The sequence below is a fragment of the Medicago sativa genome, chromosome 7 (assembly GCF_051527215.1).
Source record: "Medicago sativa cultivar Bolivia chromosome 7, Bolivia_mono, whole genome shotgun sequence".
Taxonomy (NCBI): domain Eukaryota; kingdom Viridiplantae; phylum Streptophyta; class Magnoliopsida; order Fabales; family Fabaceae; genus Medicago; species Medicago sativa.
The window spans coordinates 27,729,238-27,753,686 of NC_140755.1; the positions used below are offsets into that span (position 1 = coordinate 27,729,238).

The following is a 24,449-nucleotide window of genomic DNA, read 5'->3' on the forward strand; positions in this document are numbered from 1 at the left end:
AGCTTTCAGATCCAATAGAGTTGATTCTTGTTGTTTCATTAACTCAACATATTTTTCTTTTAAATCTTTCAACTCATTGGTTCTTAGTTCAAACTATGTAAGGAGTTCTTTAAGAGACTCAATAAGTTCTTCTCTGGGAATTTTAGAATATACCTCATTTTCATCTTCAGAGTCCGAATCAGGTTCTGCTTCTGAAGTCACAGTAGCCACTAACCCCATAGCTACATTTGCATCATCTACAGCTTCTTCCTTTTCAGACCCAGATTCACTATCCAAATCTTCCCAGGTTGCCATTAAACTCTTCTTAATCTGCTTTCTGAATTTCCTTGTGTTGAAACTTGATTTCTTTAACTTATCCCTTGATTACTCCTTCTGAAGATCAGGGCAATCAGTAATGAAATGTCCAGGCTTCTTACAGTTGAAGCATCTCTTCTGATCTTCTTTCTTGGAGCTCTTGTAGCCACCTCTCTTACTCAGAAACTTCATGTTCTTCCTTGCCAGATACTCAAGCTTGTTGGAAAGCATAGCCATCTTCTTAGTAGGATCTTCTTTAGAGTCTCCATCAGGGGACTCTTCTTCAGATTCAATAACTTTAAGAGCTTTTGATGACTTCCCTTTAGAAGGTAGAGCAATAGATTTACTCTTCTTAGCAGGCTCATGTTCATTTAGACTTATCTCATGAACCTTGAGAGAGCTGACAAGATCTTCAACACATAAGGTGTTAAAATCTTTAGCTTCCTCAATAGCAATAACCTTAGGTCTCTATCTAGCAGGCAAGCTTCTTAGTATCTTGCTAACATGATCAGAAAGCAACATAACTCTTCTTCAGTATTTGTAGTCCAGAGACTAGGGTTTCAAACCTTGAGTACATCTCCTCAATAGTTTTATCATCCTTCATCTTTAACAACTCATACTGATGAACAAGCATAAGAGCTTTTGCTTCTCTAACCTTCTTGCTGCCTTCATAGTTTGCACAAAGAGAAGCAAACATTTCCTTAGCAATGGATTTGTCACTCATCTTCATATATTCTGTTTTAGGTATAGCAGTGACAAGTGCTCCTCTGATAATATGATGCTTCTTGTAAATCTTCTTCTGAGCAGGAGTATGTTTCTTTCTATCAACAACAGCTCCTTCTTCATCAAGGACCAAGTCACCAACACCATCTTCAAGTATGTCCCATAGTTCTTCATCTAAACCCATGACATAACTGTAGAAGTTGGTTTTCCACCAAGAAAATTCTTTAGGATCTCCATTGAACTTAGGAACTTTCCAGAGTTAGATTTCTTGTTGTCACCATAATCATATGGAACAGCATTGTTGTTCCCAAATCCAGAATTGGAGGAATCACCAGACATGTTTTTCTCAGTTCTTTTTTTGTTACACTGTTAAGTGATAAGACAACAGACCAAGGCTCTAGATACCAATTGAAGGTGAGAAAAATACAAGAAGGGGGGGTTGAATTGTGTTTGCTTTTTCTTCGTTTTCTCCTAAGCTGAAAAACACTGATCAGAAGCAAATAGAGTTCTGCTTCTGAAGTGAAGTTCAGGACTAACTTGCATCAGATGAAAACAGAGAGAGAGAGAGAGAGAGAGAGAGAGAAGAAAGACATAAAGCACCTATACAGGTTCCTTCCACAAACCGGAAGTAGTCCTGTCCCCCTTGCACTTCCAAGGAGAGTTCACTATAATGTAATATCTGATTACAACTGCTCACTGCTAAACTTAGCAAGAGACCTCAAACTGCTCAAGCACAACTGCAAGAGACTTCCTATGCTCCTGAACACAATCAAGAGACTTCTAATGCTCAAGCACACCTGCAAGAGACTTCTAATCAAACAGAATTACAAAGAAAATTGTTTGAGATTGAACACTTGATATACAATCAGTGGTGTTCACAATACAAATCAGATACAAACTCTTAAGACTCTAGAATTTCCAAGATATGAAAGTTGAAAAGAAATTCTAAGTGAACTTTTGAATGCAGAACAATTTCAGCAGAGTTTTGGCACTTGTAAATTGTTGTTGAGTCCTTTGCCAATCTCTAAGTCTTCACTCCTTTATATAGAGGTGTGAAAGAGACGTTGTGAATTTCTAGCACATCAAAATAGATTCGTTTGAAGCCTTGATCAATCACCAATGATCTTTTGCCTGATATGGTTATTGTTCTATGAAGGATCAATTTCAAATCTATTCCCATTGTGAAGAAACATCGTTGCAGGCAGAGCTGTTTTTCTTGTCTTGTAGCAGAGACAAAAACAGAGTAGTGGAGGTAGTGGTTGTACAATTCGTACAATTGTACTTTGTCAACGCTCTTTGAAGAATAAGCATCCAATGCCTTCAAATCCTTTCAAAATGACTGTTGCTTCACTCTTCCAGTCTTCTGCAATGCTTAGACGAGTTTAAATCCATTGAACAACTTTTGAAGCTTTATGTCTTGCGTCTCCTGATGAACTTCAGCTTCTGGTGATGAACTTGCTTCTAATGAGATGCTTCTGATGAACTTACTTTTGATGATGTCATCACTTCAGGAGCACTTTGACTTCAGTAGCACTTCTCTGCAGATGCTTTAAGCTTCCTTATTGTTGATTCCTTAGCTCTCTTTTGTTCTTCCAGAACCTATTTAAGATGTCAAATTTTTGTCTATGGTCCTGTACACTTGAACAAATATTAGCTTATCCAATTGACAATTTTTAATACCTTGTTATCATCAAAACTCTCAAAGGTTTATCGTTAAACACATTTTGTTCCAACAAACTTAAGAAGAGGTTTTGAACAAAGGGTGACATTGTTACATGGACGTGCCACATCGGCATAATGCAACATAATCATGTAAAAATCAATTCATTTTATAAAATAAAAATAGAAGCCATAATAAAGAAGATCCAATGTATTAAAATTAATTATTTGCCTTGTACCAATTTTTTTTTTTTATTATTTGCCTTTTTATTCATCAATTGATGTGTTACCTTTTCGTCTATACTTTTTATTCACTAATTGATTATTTACCTTTTTGTTACTACTAAATTCAATGGTTGTCGTACAATCAATATTTTAAGTGATTACTTCTCACCGATTGCAATTGCCACCAAATTAACCATTGTTGGTGGACATGCATGTGTTTCCATTATTGTTTAATGATGTCATTTTTACGAAAATAGATGAATGGTTCATTTTCCATGTCTTGGTGGATCTATAAATTCAAAATTCCCATTTTGAAATTGCAAGATAAAAGGAACGCTAGTATCAATAATAATTATCAAAATAAATGAATGGTTCATTTTCCATGTCTTTGTGGATCAATAAACTCAATACTTTTATGCTAGAAATTGCACTTATCACATACCAACATAATATAATGTTGGTTTTCTTCTCTCTATTATGAAAGAATAGATAAGAAATAAATAATAATAATAAAAATAATAAGGAAAGGTTGGTGAATAAAAATGAACTGTAATTATTTGAAAAATTGGAGTATATATTATATGAGTTACAGGGTCAAATATGATTCAACAATATACTTTAGAGACATTTAATATTTTTTTTCTAATTTTAAAGACAAGTTTCTTCCAACAACATATTTATTAAAAACTATTCAATTGATGTAAACATAAAAAGAGGGATTTTAGTATATAATGTGATCAAACCATTTTAAATATGTTACACGAAAAGGTGAAAATAAATGGCTGAAACTCTCAAAATTGTTTATATTGTGATCCTTTTGGTTTCCTTATGTCTTGTTGTTGTTGACGGCATATCGATTTTGGGTTATGTCATGTCCTCATTCAGATTTTTTTGTTGATTTTTTATATAATCTTTTACCATTTTTTGTAATATTTATTTATCTTTGTCTAACATTACAGTGCGATGTGAAAGTACTAGCGATTGTTACACAGCATTTAAGTTTGCTCCTGAAAGTTATCGAGAAAGTATGAGGTGCATTAAAGGTTATTGTTATGAGGTGCGTTACAGGTTATTGTAAAGACCTCAAAGTTGTTAAGGTAATGAAATTTTTCTATTGCGTATAAATCTTTCACTTTATTTGCTCACACTAATGGTATTACTCTTATAATTTCTCTCACATATTCATATATTTTTCTGAACTTTCAATTTCTTTGATAGCCTTAAATGTATGTTAAATATTTTTCAAAGACACACATACATACATACATACATACATACATACATACATACATATATATATATATATATATATATATATATATATATATATATATATAAATAATGAGTATAAGGGGTGTTCTGGCCAATAAAAAAATATAAATGCTCTTAAAGGAAAAACATTTAAATATATTACAATGAAAACATATGTGGACTATGAATCTAAAACTTTAGAAATTTGGGACGAAAGTAATTAAAATTTTCAATTAAAACACTACACATGAGAAACCACACATCCTTGATTCAATCATGCAACACCTCTGATGTTCCAGAAATCATTTTTTTTTATCTATCTATGTTTATCCCATAATCGTTAATTATTATTTCAAGTGATTTTACGGGTATATGAGTGCTAGTTTTTTCATGATATTATTTCTTATTTCCTTACTTTGTATGTGTACTGATCATGTTGTGTTTCTACATGTTTTTAATTTGATTTAGTGTTTAATTTAATGTATCGATATTATATTTTTCTATATTTTTTTTTAAAGACAAATGGGTGCAGATGGATCTGCAACATCTAACGTAGATTAAAGTAAAACAAATAATAACAACCCAAATAGGTGATACAAAACCTCCCTAAAGGTCAAATAATTACTAATCTAAGTCTGAAGCAAGCAAACTATTGCACAAAAATGCACAATTTAGCGAACCTGTTGCGTACGGACATGAAACCAAATTTAAATAAAAAGAGGTTTATGACCGTTTACCAGCACTGAACCAAGATCTTGAGAGGAATGAGTGAACTCGAACGCCAATACAGAAAACAAGTTCACTCACCGACAACCCATTGCAACAAAAAAAAACAACAAGTATTCGTGGATATTTCTAGTCTAACAGTCCTTTGTCAAACTTTCGTAAAACAATGACTTGAACAGAAACAACGATGATGTGAGTCACCGTTGTTGCAAATCTAGAATCCAAATAAACAATTAGAAACCAACAAACAACATATGCTCCAGCCAAAGATCTGACTGCTCGAACACCAAAAATTACCAAACATTCGCTAACCAAGAAAACCTCCGTAAAGTCAAGGAGGTTCACAAATGTTATTGAACGACGATAAAAGGATCTGCAAAACATTATGACAAGTTAGCCACAAACTAAAAACAATAACAAATCAGATCGCCACTGTTAATTAACAAGCTCATTGTCGTCTTCTAGAAACCAGATCTAATAAAAACCCATATGAATTCCTTGACATAATTTGATTTAAATTGAACAACCAACATTTAATCCATCAGATGATGCAAAAAATAAGAGTTTAAAACTAAAACAAGTAAGAATAAAATAAAAAACCTATTTCATTCAGTGTTGGTTTTGACCGAGCCCAAATGGGGTTTGATGGAGGTGTTGCAGCAAGGCTGAGCAGACCATTGCCATCATCAGAGGCTACATTGTGAAAGAGAGATTTGGATTTGGGCTTGAAGGTGGTGGTTGAGAATCTAGTGAGAAGTCATAACTATTATTTTAATTATTGTCTAAAATGCTAGTATTTTAGTATGAGTATTTTGAGAATAATGTTTTAATTTGAGTGGGGGAATAAAATAAGTAATAATGTATGTTTATGTTATTGGTCCATGTTTCTAGAAAACATGAGACGAAAGAAAAATAATATAGGTGTGTTTGTGTGTGTTTGAATGAATTTTTGGCCCATGTGTCAAGTGAGAGAGAAAAAAACTAATATACTAGAGAGAGAGAGAGAGAACAACAATAACGGAATAAAAAGAAAATGAAGATGCCACAAGAGACATATTTTAGATGTAGCCATGCAGAAAAATGTATAGAAAAATATATTTGGCGCCAATCAATTGTGTAAAAAAAAATAAAGGTTGCAGTTTCTCGTCCTCTAATGGGAAAATAGATTTTTGCCGCGGGACAAGGATTAGCGTGTGAAAACGCATCAAAAACAGGTGTGGGGTGAAAATGATTTCAAATTCATAGTGTAAAATAAGTGTAATGAATGGGAAAACAATATTTTTAACGATTTCATCATGGATCAATACAAATGGTCATAATCTTTTGAGTGAAAATCGTCTAATGTGAAAATCTGGAAATGTAGGATTAAAAGAGGAGTTAGAAACTATATTAAGGTCTTGATTGATTTAAATTATTTTAAACTTTTTTGATTAATGCAATTGTGAAAATTCGTGTTTTACTCTTGAATTGTCGTAATAGTTTGATTTGATTATTTGAATTATTTGATAATTTATACATGTGACATGCTTGTAAATGATTTGGGATATGATATTCTGAGGTAATAATACATAAGTAATGAATTTGTTGTTCAACTTGAGATGTATTACCTCAAATATTGAAATAGTGATAGTTCCAAGTCATGCTGCAAATGGTGCTCTTAAGTTAATAAGGGGAGGAATTAGATGTTTGAGGTCTTGAAGTGGAGATTATTTTCACAAAATATAGGTATGTTCTGGCAAGCCTAAGTGATGTTTGAGGAGTTTCTAATTCATAGGGTTGGTAAGATACAGGACGAACTGAGACAAAGGGCTGCTCCTTCGGAAGGCGTGGTGCACAGGCCCCTTTTCCCACATTTTTGGACCAAAGATCATTTTGATAAGCCGGCCGCCGATTACTCCTTCGCGGAGGGAGATCTTACTCCTTCTGGTAGATGGTTGAAGTCTTCCCTTCAAGATTTCATCGCCAGCTTTAGTGTCAATATCTTAAATTGATAGTTAGTAAAAATTGAATAAAGTGTCAGTTCTCAAAAGTTGAAACGTGGCTCACTAAGTGGGATTTGATGACATCATAAAAGGTTTTTTTCAACTGCCTTTGGATACTGATGATAGTGATGTTATCTATGACGGTTTAAAAACGTCATTTTCTTCTTCAATCTGAAGATACAAACGAAAAAGACATTTTTGGGGGGCCAATTTGTTAGCCTGTATTTTCGACAGGCTATAATAAATGCAGTCAATTAAAGTTTGACTCAAGATTTGAAGGAATCTAAATGAGTTTGACGCACTAGCTGGATCGAGTTCATGAACTTAAAAGTTGTCTAGGGTATGAAACAAGCAAGATATCGAAGAGAAGTTGGTGCTAGATCAACAAGCCAAGCAGCAGTTACTGTCGAAGAGATGTCAATTGAAATTCAAAAGATGTCTAGGGTAATTATTAGCGGTTACTTAGTATAAATAAGAGTTTTTCATAGGAAAAACAGGTCACAATTCACATACACACAAAACTTACACACTCAAACTATCCGCACATTAGGACAAACGAGTAAACAAGTTACAAATGTATGAATCTGTGTATCACTTTACATTCACTTATGCAATTTAAGTTTATCCTTTAAATTCTTTGCAATAGACTCTTTTCTTTTTAGCAATTTACTTCAACGAATTCGACGTGTGTTTGATTTTGGCAGTTACATTTGCATTTTACATCAAGAACATTCATACTTTCTGCCAGACATAAACACAATATGCCCCGAGATTTACTGGTTGATCTCTCAAGTTAACTGTTTTGGAAGTTTGTTTACCAAAAACCAGGTTAAACAAATTGGCACGCCCGGTGGGACTGTTTGTGTTTTTTGTTTCAGAAACAAACAGAAAAAGCATTGTTTCTTAGTAGTTTTTTCGTTCTATTTAAAATCTTGCGATTCTTGTTGTGTATGTTCTTAAGAAATAAGAAGAAACTCCCAGAAATGGTACGTAGTACACATATCAATGATTCACAATCTAGTCCATCAAATCCATCGGTGGCAGATCAAGAGTAAACAGCGAGCTATGACATTGTTAAGGGGGGTGCCCCTAAACGTCCGGCAAATGACATGTCTCGTCTCTTGGAGGAAGGAGAGGAAAGGCTTCAACACATCACTACTTTCCACTAGGCGGCCCTGAAGGAAGCTAAGGACGTGGCTGCGAAGGAGGCCCGATAGGCGGCCGAGAGGGAAGTTCGCGAGCTTACCCAAAAACTTGCAGCCAAGCTTAGCGAGACTGCCGCCAAGCTTATGGATGTTGAGAAGGAGGCCAAGGAGGCGACAAAATCTCCTTCTTCTTTTGACAAGCAGGTGACAGACTTGTATGCTGAGCGTGACCTTTTAAGTCAGAGGTTGGTCGATGAGTCTTCACAGACTGTTTCTTGGAAGACCCATGCTAAGGAGGTTGATACCAAGATCACCCTTCTGGAGAAAGAACTGCAGTCCCGTGATGCGGTGAACAAACTTGTTTCTGCGGACATTGAATCCCTTGGTCAGGTGGCAAAGGTTTCGGTGGGTAAGGAAGTTGTTGCTTTGAAAAAAAGCTTTGGCCGATAAAGTCTTAGCGGAGGAGGAAGTTTTGTCTCAACGAGGAAGAGCGAATGAGGTGGCAACTCTGGTCGAACAGTGTTGGAGGCATGGTTTTAAGGATGCCCATGCCTAGGGGGAATTGTTTCAAGCTCCTTTCAAGGTCGACTGCTCCAAAGTTTATCCCGAGCTGGAGGCCCATCGGTCGGCACAGCCTGAGGATCAGCACGCCGATCAGGGGATGTTTGAATGAATTGATTTTCTTTGCCCATACTATTTTGGGCTTTGTTTTCTCTTTTGGTTGTTAAGATTATGTTCCGCTCCGGCGGTTGTCTTGTATCAGACTGTTGTTTTGTTTTTCCACATGCTTCATATTTCTTTGCTTAATACGTTGCATATTGCTGTTTTTATTTCATGCCGAGTTCGGAAGAGATTTCTTGCGAACGTGCGCCTTCTTCTGCCCCTCTTCACATTATTTGAATTTTTAATTAATGTCGCGTTCAGATGAGATTTTCTCTGATCGCGCGCCTTATTCTCTTACTCTTCGCGTTATTGTATTTTTAAGGCTTAATTGCATGTTTGGTCCCTTATGTTTATTTTAGTTTTCAAGTTGGTCCCTTACGTTGTGAAAGTTTCAAGTTGGTCCCTTATGTTTATTTTAGTTTTCAAGTTGGTCCCTTACGTTTATTTTAGTTTTCAAGTTGGTCCCTTATGTTTATTTTAGTTTTCAAGTTGGTCCCTTATGTTTTGGACCGACTTGAAAACTAAAATAAACATAAGGGACCAACTTGAAAACTAAAATAAACATAAGGGACTAACTTGAAACTTTCAAAACGTAAGGGACCAAATTGAAAATTTTTAAAACGTAAGGGACCAACTTGAAACTTTCAAAACGTAAGGGACCAACTTGAAAACTAAAATAAACATAAGGGACCAAACATGCAATTAAGCCTATTTTTAATTCACGTCACATTCGGGGGAGATTTTCTCTGATCGTGCGCCTCCTTCTCCCTCTCTTCGCATATTTGCATTTATAATTAATGCCGCATTCGGAGGGGATTTTCTCTGATTGCACGCCCCCTTCTCCCGCTCTTCACGTTATTGCAGTTTTAATTCATGTCGCGTTCAGAGAAGATTTTCTCTGATTGCACGACTCCTTTTCCCCTCTTCGCGTTATTGCATTTTTAATCCATGCCACGTTCGGAGGAGATTTTCTATAATCGTGCGCCTCCTTCTCCCCCTCTTCGCATTATTGCATTTTTAATTCATGTCGCGTTCAGATGAAATTTTCTCTGATCGCACGCCTCCTTTACCCCTCTTCGCGTTATTTCATTTTTAATTCATGCCATGTTCGGAGGAGATTTTCTTTGATTGCGCGCCTGCTTCTCCCCCTCTTCGCGTTATTGCATTTTTAATTCATGCTGCGTTCAGAGGAGATTCTCTCTGATTGCGCGCCTCCTTCTCCTCCTCTTCGCGTTATTGCATTTTTAATTCATGCCTTGTTCGGAGGAGATTTTCTATGATCATGTTCCTCCTTCTCCCCCTCTTCGCGTTATTTCATTTTTAATTCATGCCGCTTTCAAAGGAGATTTTCTCAGATCGCGCACCTATTTCTCCCCCTCTTCGCGTTATTGCATTTTTAATTCATGTCGCGTTCGGATGAGATTTTCATGTCTTTATGCATTTTGTTTCATGCAAGAATTGTGTTGTCCATGCGACGTTGGTTGTCTTTATACATTTTGTTTCATGCAAGAATTAAGTTGTCCGTGTGCCTTTGGTTGTCTTTATGCCCTTGGGGGTCATGACCGGCCAAGGTTTAGTCCCCCCTGTACGGGGTTTAGGGGCGAGACACTCGTCCTTATGGGTGGCTAGCCCTAAGGTGGATCTGTTACGATTGTTTAGGCCTTTGTTCCACTTGTTGATACTTGAGTTGAATGTTGTTAATGATGATGATGATGATGATGATGATGTTTTATGTTGTTGAAATATTACATGCAAAATGATGATAAAATTGATGGTGAATGCATGCATGTATTATGAAGGTGAAAAATGAAGATGAATTGTTGTTGAACATGTGGATAGTGAGTCATATATTCATGCATCATAAGTTAGGATATTTATATCCAATGAAGATGTTTAGGATATTTATATCCAATGAAGATGATCGAATACTTTGTATTCAAAATGAAGATGATTATGATACAGATGTATCTAAGGTGATGACCTTGAGGTGATCGGTACCACATGCATATAGAGTTGTGTCTAGGTGCATAACATACATTCGGTAAATGGTGAAATGTGTCATGTATGCTTATGTGCTCGGTGACTAGTTGAAAATTTGTGAAACTTGGTGACTCACATACTTGGTGAAATTGGTGAATATGTGAATTGTGTGGATGTACTTGTCTTTTATTATTCTTGTATATTTTGTGGAATTATAATGATGTCGAGTTACTTTAATGTCATTTAATCAATGGAATTTAATTATGTCGTTATGTTTCATTTGATTATGTTTAATTGTGAATTGTGAACTAACCTCCAATGGTCGTTTGGTTAACCGCCTACCTTATTCGTATGGATGGGTAGGCGTGCAGGAGTAGTTGCTTGCATTGGTGAGTTGCTTGAGGAAAGTTCGGAGCTTCCTCGTTTACTGCTTTTTCGGAGTTGATAGAATTCTGGCAAGTGCACCAAATACTATCGAAGTAGTAAAAATATCGATCCCACGAGGACTGTTTTTAACTTCAATAATTCAATTGCGTTATAAAAATAGGATGTATAAAGGTTTATTTTAGTTTGCCACTAGGCAGTAGATTTGGTTTGATTTTAAGAAATCAAATAAAAGAAATAGGTTTGATTAAGAAAATATGGAGAGAGATGAGATCAGGTCTTTGAATCCTCTATGTTTCCCCTAATTGGTTACTGCACCTATTATTACTAATGATTCTCTAGTTTCACGATAGTTAACAAATTAGCCCTAATCAATCCCTTGAGTTAGGACCCTCTTTTTAAACTACAGCCCCTAATTCCTTAGGTGGTCTAATAATCATCAAAGGTTTAAGCACGTTAACCTAATATCACTAATAAACGATTATCCATTCCTAGACTAACCATGTTTATTAGAACAATTCAATTAGGTCTAAGTCGAAAGCTATGGTCAGTAGTCATTCGTTCTCACAAAATCATGTTTATATTTGATCAGGATATAAAAAGCATTAAGAACAATTGAATTGAATGAAAACTAGAATATCATTAATAAGTAATAGAATTTCACAGCAACATGTATCAATTAGGGTTACATAGATTCATCTCTGACCTAATCTCTGAGAGATTTAGCTACTCATAATCGAGTTTACAAATAGCATAATCAATGAAATAATTAAAACATACATGAATTGGTAAAAGGATGAAGAAATCGCCCTTCTAGCCGTCTCTGATGTCTCAAAATCGCACTTTGCTCTCCAAAATCGTAACCCTTGTTCTTCAGATTGAGTGCAGTATTTATAGAAGTCATGGGCCTGACCCATCAAAATCGCGCAGCGCCATGTATATAGGCGTGCCGCGATTTCCTCTTTACAGGAAGTGTGTAATTTTGCTTCAAAAATCGCAGCACGACTTGAAATTGGCGTGGCGCGATTTCCTTCGAACAGACTTCAAATTTTAAGCTTTTTGCACTCCAGAACAGTATAAATTGCATGAGAACTCTATCAAAATGTCACAATAAGTCCCTAATATTACGTAATGACAGGATGTCATCACAACCCCAAACTTAAACCATTCCTTGTCCTCAAGGAATTTGCTTGCAACAGTGACAAACGACAGTAAAATAACAGTTACCTGACAAAACGATAGTACCCAAAAGTTCATTCTCCTTCTAGCTAAAGATGAGCTAGTTTGACTTGTTCGCATCCACCAATTCACAACTCCTCGCATCAAATTGAAACAGGGTTCTACCAGTCGACATGCAGGTCTACATATTACCATACGCTTGAAAAGTTTCTAAACATCAATCAAAGTCAATATCATTACACACTTTTGAGGTCTTTAGGGTTATAACGGGGCTTAGGTGAAAGGTGGGATATATTTGGATAAGTAGGCTACACAAAATTTGAGTTAGGCATTCCTACGGAAGTTAAAGCACAAAATTCAATCCTTCAATCATTAACCTTGTGGAAATACAATCAATGCAAAGGTACTAGATAACATTTTTAACAATTAGGGACAATCGAGTTTGAAGTTACTCGGATTTTAAATGTTTTGTCCCTTTTTCATCATTCAATTTCTTCTTTTTTTTCATACACCATTTTTGTGTATATTTTGCATGACAATTTTTCTTTTTCTTTCATTTTTTTTTTCTCTAATTCTCTAGTACCCCCACCCCAAACTTAGTTGGTTGCAAATTCCAATAGCAACCCCAAACTTAATCTTTAGCAACATACTACAATGCCTTAACTCAGAAAATACATTAAGGGACAAATCCTAAAAGTCTCTAGGCTTGTAATGCAGTTTGTCACCGAACAAAAAGTTCTAATCCTACCGGCTCACAATTGGTTAAGAAAGGATAAATTTAACAAATTAAAACAGGGTAGGCTTCAAAAAGGCTCACAGGACCAAGCACTTTTGCCTCAGTGTGTAATTGACAAAGACCAATCAATAATAGAGAAACAATGCAAGTTCTAGAAATGTAGTTGCATGGAAAACTAATCTAAATATAAGTAAATTGAAAAACAAATTTGGCAATGAACCTTATGGCTGAGATTTCTGGGAGTATGTGACTACCTAGCAACGCCGTACACTTCGCCTTTGAATCAAGTCACCCCTCCTTTAGAACTTTTGGAATACCGTTTCATCAAACAACTGTTACTAAACTGGAATAAGTCACATGAAACAAAACAAATTCATTAATAATAAACAAGTGCAGGAGCAATTACAATAGGGAAATAAGTTCAATGGACTTCGACATTAAAAAGAAAATAAAGAAAATAAATTGAAAACAAAATAAATGTAGTGGGTTGCCTCCCACCCAGCGCTTCTTTATCGTCACTAGCTTGACTGCTAAGGATTCTCAGAGGTCATTCAGAATGAGTGCCACCCTTCCTTTTGGTAGGTCGCCACCTAGGTATGGTTTAACTCTTTGTCCATTTACTTTGAAACTTCGATCTCCTTCAGGTGTCACTAGTTCAACAGCTCCATATGGTGACACACTTTTGACCAAGAATGGTCCAGACCATTTTGACTTGAGCTTCCCAGGAAACAGCTTCAACCTGGAATTATACAACAAAACTAGTTGTCCACAGTTAATATCCCTAGACACTAAGTTTTTGTCGTGATACCTTTTTGTCCTGGCTTTATAGATGAGCGCATTTTCATACGCTCTGAGCCTCATCTCCTCAAGTTCATTAAGTTTCAAAATTCTTTTCTTACCAGCGGCTATTTGATCAAAATTTAAGGCCTTAATGGCCCAATAAGCTTTATGTTCTAGCTCGACTGGAAGATGACATGCCTTCCCATAGACTAACTGATAGGGTGAGAACCCAAGATGGGTCTTAAAGGCTGTCCTATATTCCCACAGTGCGTCATCTAATTTCCTAGACCAATCTTTCCTATTTGACGCAACTGTCTTCTCCAGAATCTGTTTCAGCTGTCGGTTTGAAACCTCTGCTTGACCACTAGTTTGTGGGTGATAGGGAGTTGCAACTTTGTGCTTAATGTTATACTTTTTGAGCACATTTTCAAGAAAATTATTGCAAAAATGCTTCCCCCCATCACTGATCAATACTCTAGGGGTTCCAAACCTAGTGAAAATATTCTTTTGAAGGAAGTTGACAACCGTTTTGGCATCATTAGCAACACATGGTATCGCTTCAACCCACTTTGTGACATAATCAACACAGACTAGAATATGGAGATAAGAGTAAGAGGAAGGGAATGGTCCCATAAAATCAATACCCCAACAATCAAATGGTTCAACTTCAATGATTCCTTTTAGGGGCATTTCATTCTTCTTTGATATGTTACCTGTCCTTTGGCATTTGTCACATCTTGTGACAAAGTCGTGGCAATCTTTGAAAAGGGTGGGCCACCAGAATCCACTTTGCAAAATTTTTGCAGCTGTTCTTTCTCCACTGTGGTGGCCTCCATAAGCTGAGCTATGGCAGTGCCACATGATACTATGTGCTTCCTCACCTGCAACACAACGTCTAATCAAACCGTCACTACCTACCTTAAACAGATACGGGTCATCCCACAAGTAGTGGTTTGCATCTTTGAAGAACTTTTTCCTCTGAGGGTAGGTCAGATCATCAGGAACTATGTTGCCGGCCTTAAAGTTTGCCATGTCAGCAAACCAAGGTCTTTCTCCAATAGCAAACAACTGTTCATCGGGGAACTCGGCCTTGATGGCCTTCTCCTTCTTTGTTACCTCATCATTCTCCAGCCTTGAGAGGTGGTCAGCTACCACGTTCTCGACTCCCTTCTTGTCACGAATTTCAAGATCAAATTCTTGCAATAATAGGATCCACCTCAACAGTCGAGGCTTTGAATCCCCTTTAGTTAAGAGATATTTGAGAGCTGCATGATCTGTAAAAACAATGACTTTGGAGCCTATTAGATAAGAACGAAATTTTTCCAATGCAAAGATTACCGCAAGCAATTCCTTTTCAGTTGTGGAATAGTTAACTTGATTTTCATTTAAAACCTTGCTTGCATAGTAAATTGCATGAAAAAATTTGTTCTTGCGTTGGCCTAGGACTGCACCAACAGCATAATCACTTGCATCACATATAAGTTCAAAAGGTAAATCCCAATCGGGTGCAATGATTATTGGTGCAGTTACCAACTTGTTTTTAATCAAAGAAAAAGCATTTAGACATTCAGAATCAAAATTAAACTCGTTTTGTTTGACCAAGAGGTTACAGAGGGGTTTGGAAATTTTAGAAAAGTCTTTTATGAACCGCCGATAGAAACCGGCATGCCCCAAAAAACTCCTCACTCCTTTAACGTTGACGGGTGGAGGAAGTTTCTCTATAACCTCTATCTTGGCTTGGTCCACCTCAATGCCTTTAGCACTTATTTTATGTCCCAAAACTATACCTTCAGTTACCATAAAATGACATTTTTCCCAATTCAAAATAAGGTTAGTTTCGGTGCATCTTTTAAGTACAGCATTTAAATGGAACAAGCATTGATCAAAAGACTTACCAAAAACAGAAAAGTCATCCATAAATACCTCAATGTTCTTCTCTATCATATCAGAGAAGATGGAAAGCATGCACCTTTGAAAGGTTGCCGGCGCATTACACAGCCCAAAGGGCATCCTTCGATAAGCAAACACTCCAAATGGACAAGTGAAGGCAGTCTTTTCTTGATCCTCCGGAGCTACTGCAATTTGATTATACCCTGAATACCCATCCAAAAAGCAATAGAAGGCTTGGCCAGCCAATCTCTCAATCATTTGATCCATGAATGGTAATGGAAAGTGGGCCTTTCTTGTTGCGGTATTCAACCTCCGGTAATCTATACACATTCTCCAACCAGTGACGGTGCGGGTAGGTATCAATTCATTTTTTTCATTTGCTACCACCGTCATTCCTCCTTTCTTGGGTACCACATGAACTGGACTTACCCATGAGCTATCTGAGATAGGGTAGATCATACCTGCATCTAGTAACTTCAGCACCTCTTTCTTTACCACTTCCTTCATTGTTGGGTTAAGTCTCCTTTGAGGTTGAACCACCGGTTTGTATTCAGCCTCCATATGTATTTTATGCATGCAATAAGCTGGACTAATACCCTTCAAATCAGAAATGTTCCACCCCAAAGCTCCTTGATTGTCTCTTAACACCCTCATTAATTTTTCTTCTTCCAAAGGTGTCAAGGTATTGCTGATAATTACTGGTTTAGAGGCATCCTTAGTGAGAAAAACATATTTCAAGTGAGAAGGGAGTTCTTTTAATTCTGGTTTTTTCTCTCCTTCTCCACTCAAAATAGGAGTATCCATAGAGTGCTTACCCATTAATTCTTCTATTTTTACCGGACCCAACTCTTGCTTGCTTGCTGCTAGTTGCTTCACACAATCACTTACTTCAAGATCTTCATCATCTTCACCTTTTTCTATAGAATTCACAATTGCACGTTCAAGGGGGTGTGTTGGTTGATGTTCACAAGAGTCATCTTTAACTATTTCTTCAACAATGTCAATCCGGTAACACTTGGGATTTTCATCTTTGTGCTTCATGGCCTCAAATATATTAAACACTACTTGCTCCTTATGGAATCTCAATATTAGCTCTCCTTTCTCAATGTCAATCAAAGCACGGCCAGTTGCAAGGAAAGGTCTTCCTAGAATGAGTGGCATATCCTCATCTTCAGCCATATCTAAGATCACAAAATCTGCCGGAAATACCAAGTCATTAACCTTGACTAGCACATCTTCAAGTATACCGAAAGGATAAGAGATTGACCGATCAGCTAAAGTAATGGTCATTCTTGTTGGTTTTGGTTCCCCACACTTAAGCTTCTTCATCATTGAAAGAGGCATCAGGTTGATACTTGCTCCCAAGTCACATAAAGCTCTTCCAATGTCTACCGGTCCAATTGAACAAGGGATAGTAAATGCACCAGGATCCTTCAGCTTAGGTGGCAGCTTCTTTTGAAGAATAGCACTACAATTTTCAGAAAGTGCTATGTTCTCATCATCCTTAGGCTTCCTTCGTTTAGTCAACAAGTCTTTCATGAACTTAGCATATAACGACATTTGATCAAGAGCTTCGCCGAAAGGAATGTTCACCTGAAGTTGTGAGAAAAGTCACATGAACTTCTTGAATTGACCTTCATCCTTTTCTTTCTTCTTTGAAAGGTGAGGGTATGGAAGCTTCACATATGATGGAATAACCTGTGGTTTGTCTCCATCTTTCAAAATTTGACTCTTCGACTTCCTCAAGATTGAATCTTCATCAATTAACTTCTCACTTTTTTCTCCCTCTATTTTTTTCTTCCTTTCATTTTCAACTACTCCATGATCATTTTCTTTTTCAACTACACCCTCATCGTTTTTTTCAACTACATCATCCTCCTCCACCTCAACTACATCATCAACCTTCTTTGGAGCTTTAGGAACTAAAGGTGTCAAAACCCTTTTGCTCCTCAATTCAATAGCATTACAAGACTCATTCTTAGGGTTATCTTTAGTGTTACCTGAGAATCCGCCTTTGTTTTGTTCAGCCAACTGCTTAGCCAATTGCCCCAGTTGAGTTTCAAGCATCTTCCTAGCAGCTTCATTGTTCTTTCTTTCAGCTTCTTGACTCTTCTTCATCTCTTCAAAGTTGCCTTGAGTCATCTTCATGAAGTTCATCATAGTTTCCTCAAGAGCTGATGGCTTCCTTTGTTGTTGTTGAGGAGGAGTGAGCATCTGAGAGTTCAAAGCATTGTTATTTGAGTAGCTTAGATTTGGATGCTTATTGATGCCTGAATTGTAGTATTGATTCTGCCTTTGATAACCTCCCATGAAGTTAGCTTCTTCACTTGATCCTTCTGGAACACACTCACCGTTGGGATGTTCTTCACCACATAAGTCACACTTGATTGCAGCTACTTGTTGTTGCTTATGAGCCAAAGTGAAGCCTTGAAACTCCTTAGTTAGAGCTTCGATTTGTTTATTCATAGCTGCTTGGTTAGCAAGGATAGCAGTTTGTTCACTCACCCCAAACACTCCTCTTTCTTTCTTTTTAGCTTGATCACGATACTCATTGCCAGCCATGTTTTCAATTAGAGCTTGAACTTCATGATCAGTTTTGCTTTTGAGACTACCTCCCGCGGAAGCATCTAAGAACATTCTAGTGTTTGGAGTCACCCCCTCAGTGAAGATTTGGAGGTATTGTTTCTCGGTGAACTCATGATTTGGGCATCTCTTAAGAAGTAAGTTAAATCGCTCCCAAGCATCATACAATGATTCACCTTCTCCTTGCTTGAAGTTAGAGATCTCCATCTTCTTTTCCCAATATTTAGACATAGGGAAATATTTCTCCAAGAACTTCAGCTCTAACTCTTCCCATGTTTGGACAGTCCCGTTTGGTATTGTTAGCAACCAATCTTTCGCTCTTCCCGTCAAAGTGAAAGGAAACAGCCTTAGCTTCTTTTGTGCTTCAGTCACGGTGGCTGGTTGCACACAAAACTCGCAGGTTTCAGCAAAGCGGCTCAAGTGTTCATGAGGACTCATAGCTTCAGTCCCATCGAATTGCTTGTCCCTCAAACCGTTGAGGACAGTTGTCTTGATGTCGAAAGCTACAGGGTTAGCTGGTTGAAAAGTGTGGGTCAGTTGACCGCGATGAGTGGCTAACCCGTAGTCTCCTAGCTTAGGTCTCGGTGGTACAACTCCTTCTCCTTCCATAGTTGCAGATTTAGGAGAAGAGATCGTTTCAGATTCAGTTGAGAGTGGCTCCGGTATTTGTTCTCGAACACCCGGTGGAACAGACTGAGCTAACCTTTGCGATCGGACAGCTTTCCGAAGTGCTCTAGCAGTCCTTTCAATTTCCGGATCGTACTCTAGGTCGTCTGAGCTCTGTTTACCTCGCATAAACAGCAAAATACCTTAGTAGTACTGCACAACGCAAAGTAATCAAGTGAATATGAAAACAGAAAAATAAAAAAATAAAAATTAAAAACAGAAAATTAAATTGCAAAAACCCTAAATTATAACGTAATTGCCTTGTTGAAATAATTCAACAGTCCCCGGCAACGGCGCCAAAAACTTGATAGAATTCTGGCAAGTGCACCAAATACTATCGAAGTAGTAAAAATATCGATCCCACGAGGACTGTTTTTAACTTCAATAATTCAATTGCGTTATAAAAATAGGATGTATAAAGGTTTATTTTAGTTTGCCACTAGGCAGTAGATTTGGTTTGATTTTAAGAAATCAAATAAAAGAAATAGGTTTGATTAAGAAAATATGGAGAGAGATGAGATCAGGTCTTTGAATCCTCTATGTTTCCCCTAATTGGTTACTGCACCTATTATTACTAATGATTCTCTAGTTTCATGATAGTTAACAAATTAGCCCTAATCAATCCCTTGAGTTAGGACCCTCTTTTTAAACTACAACCCCTAATTCCTTAGGTGGTCTAATAATCATCAAAGGTTTAAGCACGTTAACCTAATATCACTAATAAACGATTATCCATTCCTAGACTAACCATGTTTATTAGAACAATTCAATTAGGTCTAAGTCGAAAGCTATGGTCAGTAGTCATTCGTTCTCACAAAATCATGTTTATATTTGATCAGGATATAAAAAGCATTAAGAACAATTGAATTGAATGAAAACTAGAATATCATTAATAAGTAATAGAGTTTCACAGCAACATGTATCAATTAGGGTTACATAGATTCATCTCTGACCTAATCTCTGAGAGATTTAGCTACTCATAATCGAGTTTACAAATAGCATAATCAATGAAATAATTAAAACATACATGAATTGGTAAAAGGATGAAGAAATCGCCCTTCTAGCCGTCTCTGATGTCTCAAAATCGCACTTTGCTCTCCAAAATCGTAACCCTTGTTCTTCAGATTGAGTGCAGTATTTATAGAAGTCATGGGCCTGACCCATCAAAATCGCGCCGCGCCATGTATATAGGCGTGCCGCGATTTCCTCTTTACAGGAAGTGTGTAATTTTGCTTCAAAAATCGCAGCACGGCTTGAAATTGGCGTGGCGCGATTTCCTTCGAACAGACTTCAAATTTTAAGCTTTTTGCACTCCAGAACAGTATAAATTGCATGAGAACTCTATCAAAATGTCACAATAAGTCCCTAATATTACGTAATGACAGGATGTCATCAGGAGTCTAATGTGTTGGCTCTGATTAGGGTGTTTTTCTGTTTGGAGTCTTATAACTATTTGATGTTTTATGACTCAGTTGTTGAGAATAGATTTTATATTTGGTGATGTAGTATGATTCTATGACATGGCTACTTAGATCTTTTACTAAATGTAGTTGTGATGATGTTTTTATTCCGCTGCGATGTTTTGAGAAGATGATTATTTATGCATGCTTGGTGATTTATTGAAGAAGTAACATCTAGATTCTTGATATGCTCGTATCATTAGCGTAATTTATTTCTTTTAGAGTTTAGGGTGTTAAACTATTTATAGAGAGGGTCTCTATTTATAGCATGAGGTTACTTAGGGTTTAAGAGAAGAAAACTGGGCTTTTTCCACCGATCCAACTTGGAAAACAAGCAAACATGTAGGGGCGCTAAAGGCACCAAGGAATGATGTCCCAAGCGCAAGGGCGCATGGTACAGGCGCATGGGCACCTGAGGCAGCCCCTCAAGTGCGATTTCTTGTGTTTTCGTCCCGTTTTCGACCGTTCTTCCATCTGAAACTCTTAGGAATTTAAGATGAATTTAATTCACTTTGTATTCCTTGATCTTCAATTCCATATCCTTGATCCTTCATGTGATGTCTTGATTTGTCGATTTACATGATTCCTCACTACAAAACACCCAAAACACCTATGAAGTTGCATGATCTAGGATAAAACTGAGTTACAACAACTAGAGTGAAAACAATACAATATGTTCCTCAAACCATTGACAAGTCCTCTATCTCTCATCTTATTTGTCTTCAATTGCAAAGAAAAGTACTAAAAAACATAGCAAAAATGTCATATGATGCTCTGCCATCATTTTTCATCATAATGTTAAATTCTTACCATTCCATATATATTTCTCTATTTTATAATGAATTCATTCCTAAGGAGAAGGTGTTCTTTTGGTATTTCATGTTTCTTATCGGAATACATGAATGTATCTTAAACAATAATCAAGCATATTCTCATGATATATTATCGTTGAGACCATTTGAGTGCAACTTTATTCTCCAAAGACTCACAAAATTCTTCTCATGTTTTGATTATCTTGTCTAATCTAATATCAAACTTCACCTCTCGGTTCTTTATTTGATATTTGAGATATGATTAAATAACAATATCAAACTTCACCTCTCGGATCTTTGTTTGATATTTGATATGAAATTTAGCAACGATGAGATTAGATCAAAACATAAATTCATATGAAATAGAGTCTAGAGTTGGGTTGATTATTTCAACAATCTCAATACTAGAAATGTCTACTCACACATGATCATACTAAACAATAGATTAAAATATAAAGACACGAAAGTAAAAAACGTAAAGATAAATTACTGGAAATGTAAAGAACAGAAAAATAAAAGACAGAATGTAAAAAACTGAAAAATAAAGAACAAAAAAGTTAAAGAACAATGCAAAGTTTTGATTCCAACTATAGAATAAGTTTACAAGTGTTCGACCTTCCTATTGTCTCAGAAGTGAGGTCTATTTATAGCCTATAACCATAGACAATACATAAAAGAACGAGTTCCAAGTCATTAACTAAAGAATTCGAAGAGTTTGTAACAACCATTTTTGCTTTGCACATGACGCACAGTCGAGGTTCAAGGGCGCATGATGACATGTCATCTCACGTTATCTTAGCATGTTTTTCTGTCATTTTCAGTAGGTTTTAGCAGCAAAAAGGAGGATTAGAACGATTGTATTTTATTTCGGGACTTTTGTATTGTTTTCTTTAATTGAGTATGTATTTTTATTTTTCCCGAAACATAGCAATTTTAGGGTTTTTTTCGAAGTAATTAACGAAGAAATCATTCAAATCGGTAAAACAAGAACATCCGAAGATTTGTGAAGACTTTGGGAAGACCAAGAATGAAGATTCAAGAGGCCTTAGAAAACTTTATAATGGGAGGAATTCAGTTCCCAAGTTTTGAGACAAGTTATTTGAAGACGAAGACCTAAAAACGATGAAAATCGGAGAAACTAGACCCAACAGGCAAAACCATACGCCTTAGGCACATAGGATGTGCTTAGGGCATGGAAAAAACATCACATAGCACATCCCATGTGCCTAGGGCATGGAAAAAACATCACATGTGCCTAGGGAAAATAGCATGCGCCTTAGACACATCTAAGTTAACATTTGGTGCGCATTAGACATCTACCATGCGCCCCGAGCATATAAAATGCGAGGGGCACATACGTAATTTTATATGTTTTTAAGGGTTTTAGCCCGAGTTTTTATCCCAAACCCAGTTAGAAATCTCCACTATAAATATCAGCCTTCCTCATTCAGAGTTCCTAGTTCAGAACTATGGCAGTTTAAGAGGAAGACAACTTTGGAGCTTCAGGAGAGTTTCTATCTTCTCCTTGATTTTCTAAGGTATGTTTTTATCTTTAGTAATTTGTTTTTAGTTACCATGTGTAACTAAATATTTTTAGGTTAGAGTTTTAAGTTGAACCTCCATATATTTTTGTTGGATATTTATTTAATTTAATGTCGTTTTATTTAATTTATCTTTTGTTTGCTATTTAGTTTTATTAGGAAATTCCTTAGTTTATTTTTGTAGAAGGTGCAACCCTAGTTAGGTACTTAGGTTGTGACAGGGCCTAACATTGATATTACTATCTTGCTTATTATATCTTGATATTTATAGCTCTATACTAACATCTATCTATCTAGGAAGTAATTAGTTAGTAATTAGCGAAAGATACTGAAAGAGAGTTGACCCTAGTAGTAAGTACTTAGGAGGTGACATAACTAAGACTGAGTAGTAACTCTGCTGAACCTAGGATGTAACTGATTACTAATTATGGAAACAAGTACCTATTTGAAGGAAATAAGTCGTAGCCTAGTATAACCATTCTCTTAAACCCTTGGTAAGGTAGACGTAGATTAGGGATGCCCATTTAAAGAACTACTAAGAAGTGAGAGAGAGAGAGAGAGAGAGAGAGAGAGAGTGTGCTATGAGTGTCCTAAGATTTATAGATGGGCAGACCTACAGGAACCTTGGCCTTCATTGCCTTGGGAAATCTTGGAAAGCCAATTTAAGTCTTTGCTTTCAATTACCTTAGAGACGGTAAGACCCCTTACATAAGGATCACCATGTGATCAGCAGGTGCAATCAGACTTAGGAGGGATAGACCTAGTTAACCGAGATTTATAGACGCCACACGTAAGGATCACTGTGTGATCATCAGGTGCTGCTTCCAACGAACTCATCACTTGTATAGTCTACTAAGATAAATAAACGCAACATGACTGTTATTTAATATCCAACAATATAAAAAGGGGGGATTCGAAGAATCCTAACCGCTGCTTACTTTTCTGCAACAAAAAACAGGTAAACTTGCTCTGTTGCAAACAAATAAAAATTGCAACTTATCACTTGTATAGTCTACTAAGATAAATAAACGCGACTTGACTGTTATTTAATATCCAACAATATAAAAAGGGGGGATTCGAAGAATCCTAAGCGCCGCTTACTTTTCTGCAACCAAAAACAGGTAAACTTCCTGCGTTGCAAACAGATAAAAATTGCAACTCTTCTAACCTTTATCTTTTATTTTATCATCAAAACCAAAAATAAGTAACGCGGATTGTTTAGATGAAACGACAATCCTTGTGGATACGATAATCTACTTATCACTTTATTACTTGGTAAACAATTTGGTACACTTGCCTAATCCGCACATCAACGCTCAATCGTGCTTTCCTTTCTAACTTTTGATACTATGTTGTATTCAGAGAGGCACTCGGTTGTGCTTAAAAGGTGCACAGCTGTGCGTGTTGCTACGGCCTTGCTGTGCACGAGCTGACTGCTAGAGAGCATGATGATTTAGCTTTATGACCTTTTCATTGGTTTTACTCCTCTTTCTTGGCTCTTATTCCTTGGCCTTGATTCAGCTACATTGTTCATCATAAAATTTGATTCTAAAAACAAAAACTAATGCTTTGTATTAAATAAATCTAAAATAGAACTAAAATAACTTAATTGTATTGAATTCAAATGCTAAATGTGACTTATCAATGAAGCATATTAGGATTGACAACCCTAATTTCGTTCGAACCAGACAATAGTAAATTGTTTAGTTTCTAAGTATGAATTTAGGGCTATAACTCATCTTAAGGGAACGCCACAATTATATCTGTTTG

At 36.6% G+C, this 24,449-nt stretch overlaps 1 long non-coding RNA gene across 2 annotated transcripts; it reads left to right on the forward strand.

The window, feature by feature from the left end:
- The first annotated feature begins 3,441 nt into the window (after positions 1-3,441).
- LOC146905315 (uncharacterized) lies at positions 3,442-11,090 on the forward strand. 2 transcript variants are annotated; one of them, XR_015017745.1, is made up of 3 exons: positions 3,442-3,764; positions 3,861-3,998; positions 6,604-7,493. It is a non-coding gene; the product is annotated as an uncharacterized LOC146905315 (long non-coding RNA). The 2 variants fall into 2 exon arrangements; XR_015017744.1 differs by lacking the exon at positions 6,604-7,493 and adding an exon at positions 11,012-11,090 and having other exon boundaries at positions 3,448-3,764.
- The last annotated feature ends 13,359 nt before the right edge of the window (positions 11,091-24,449 follow it).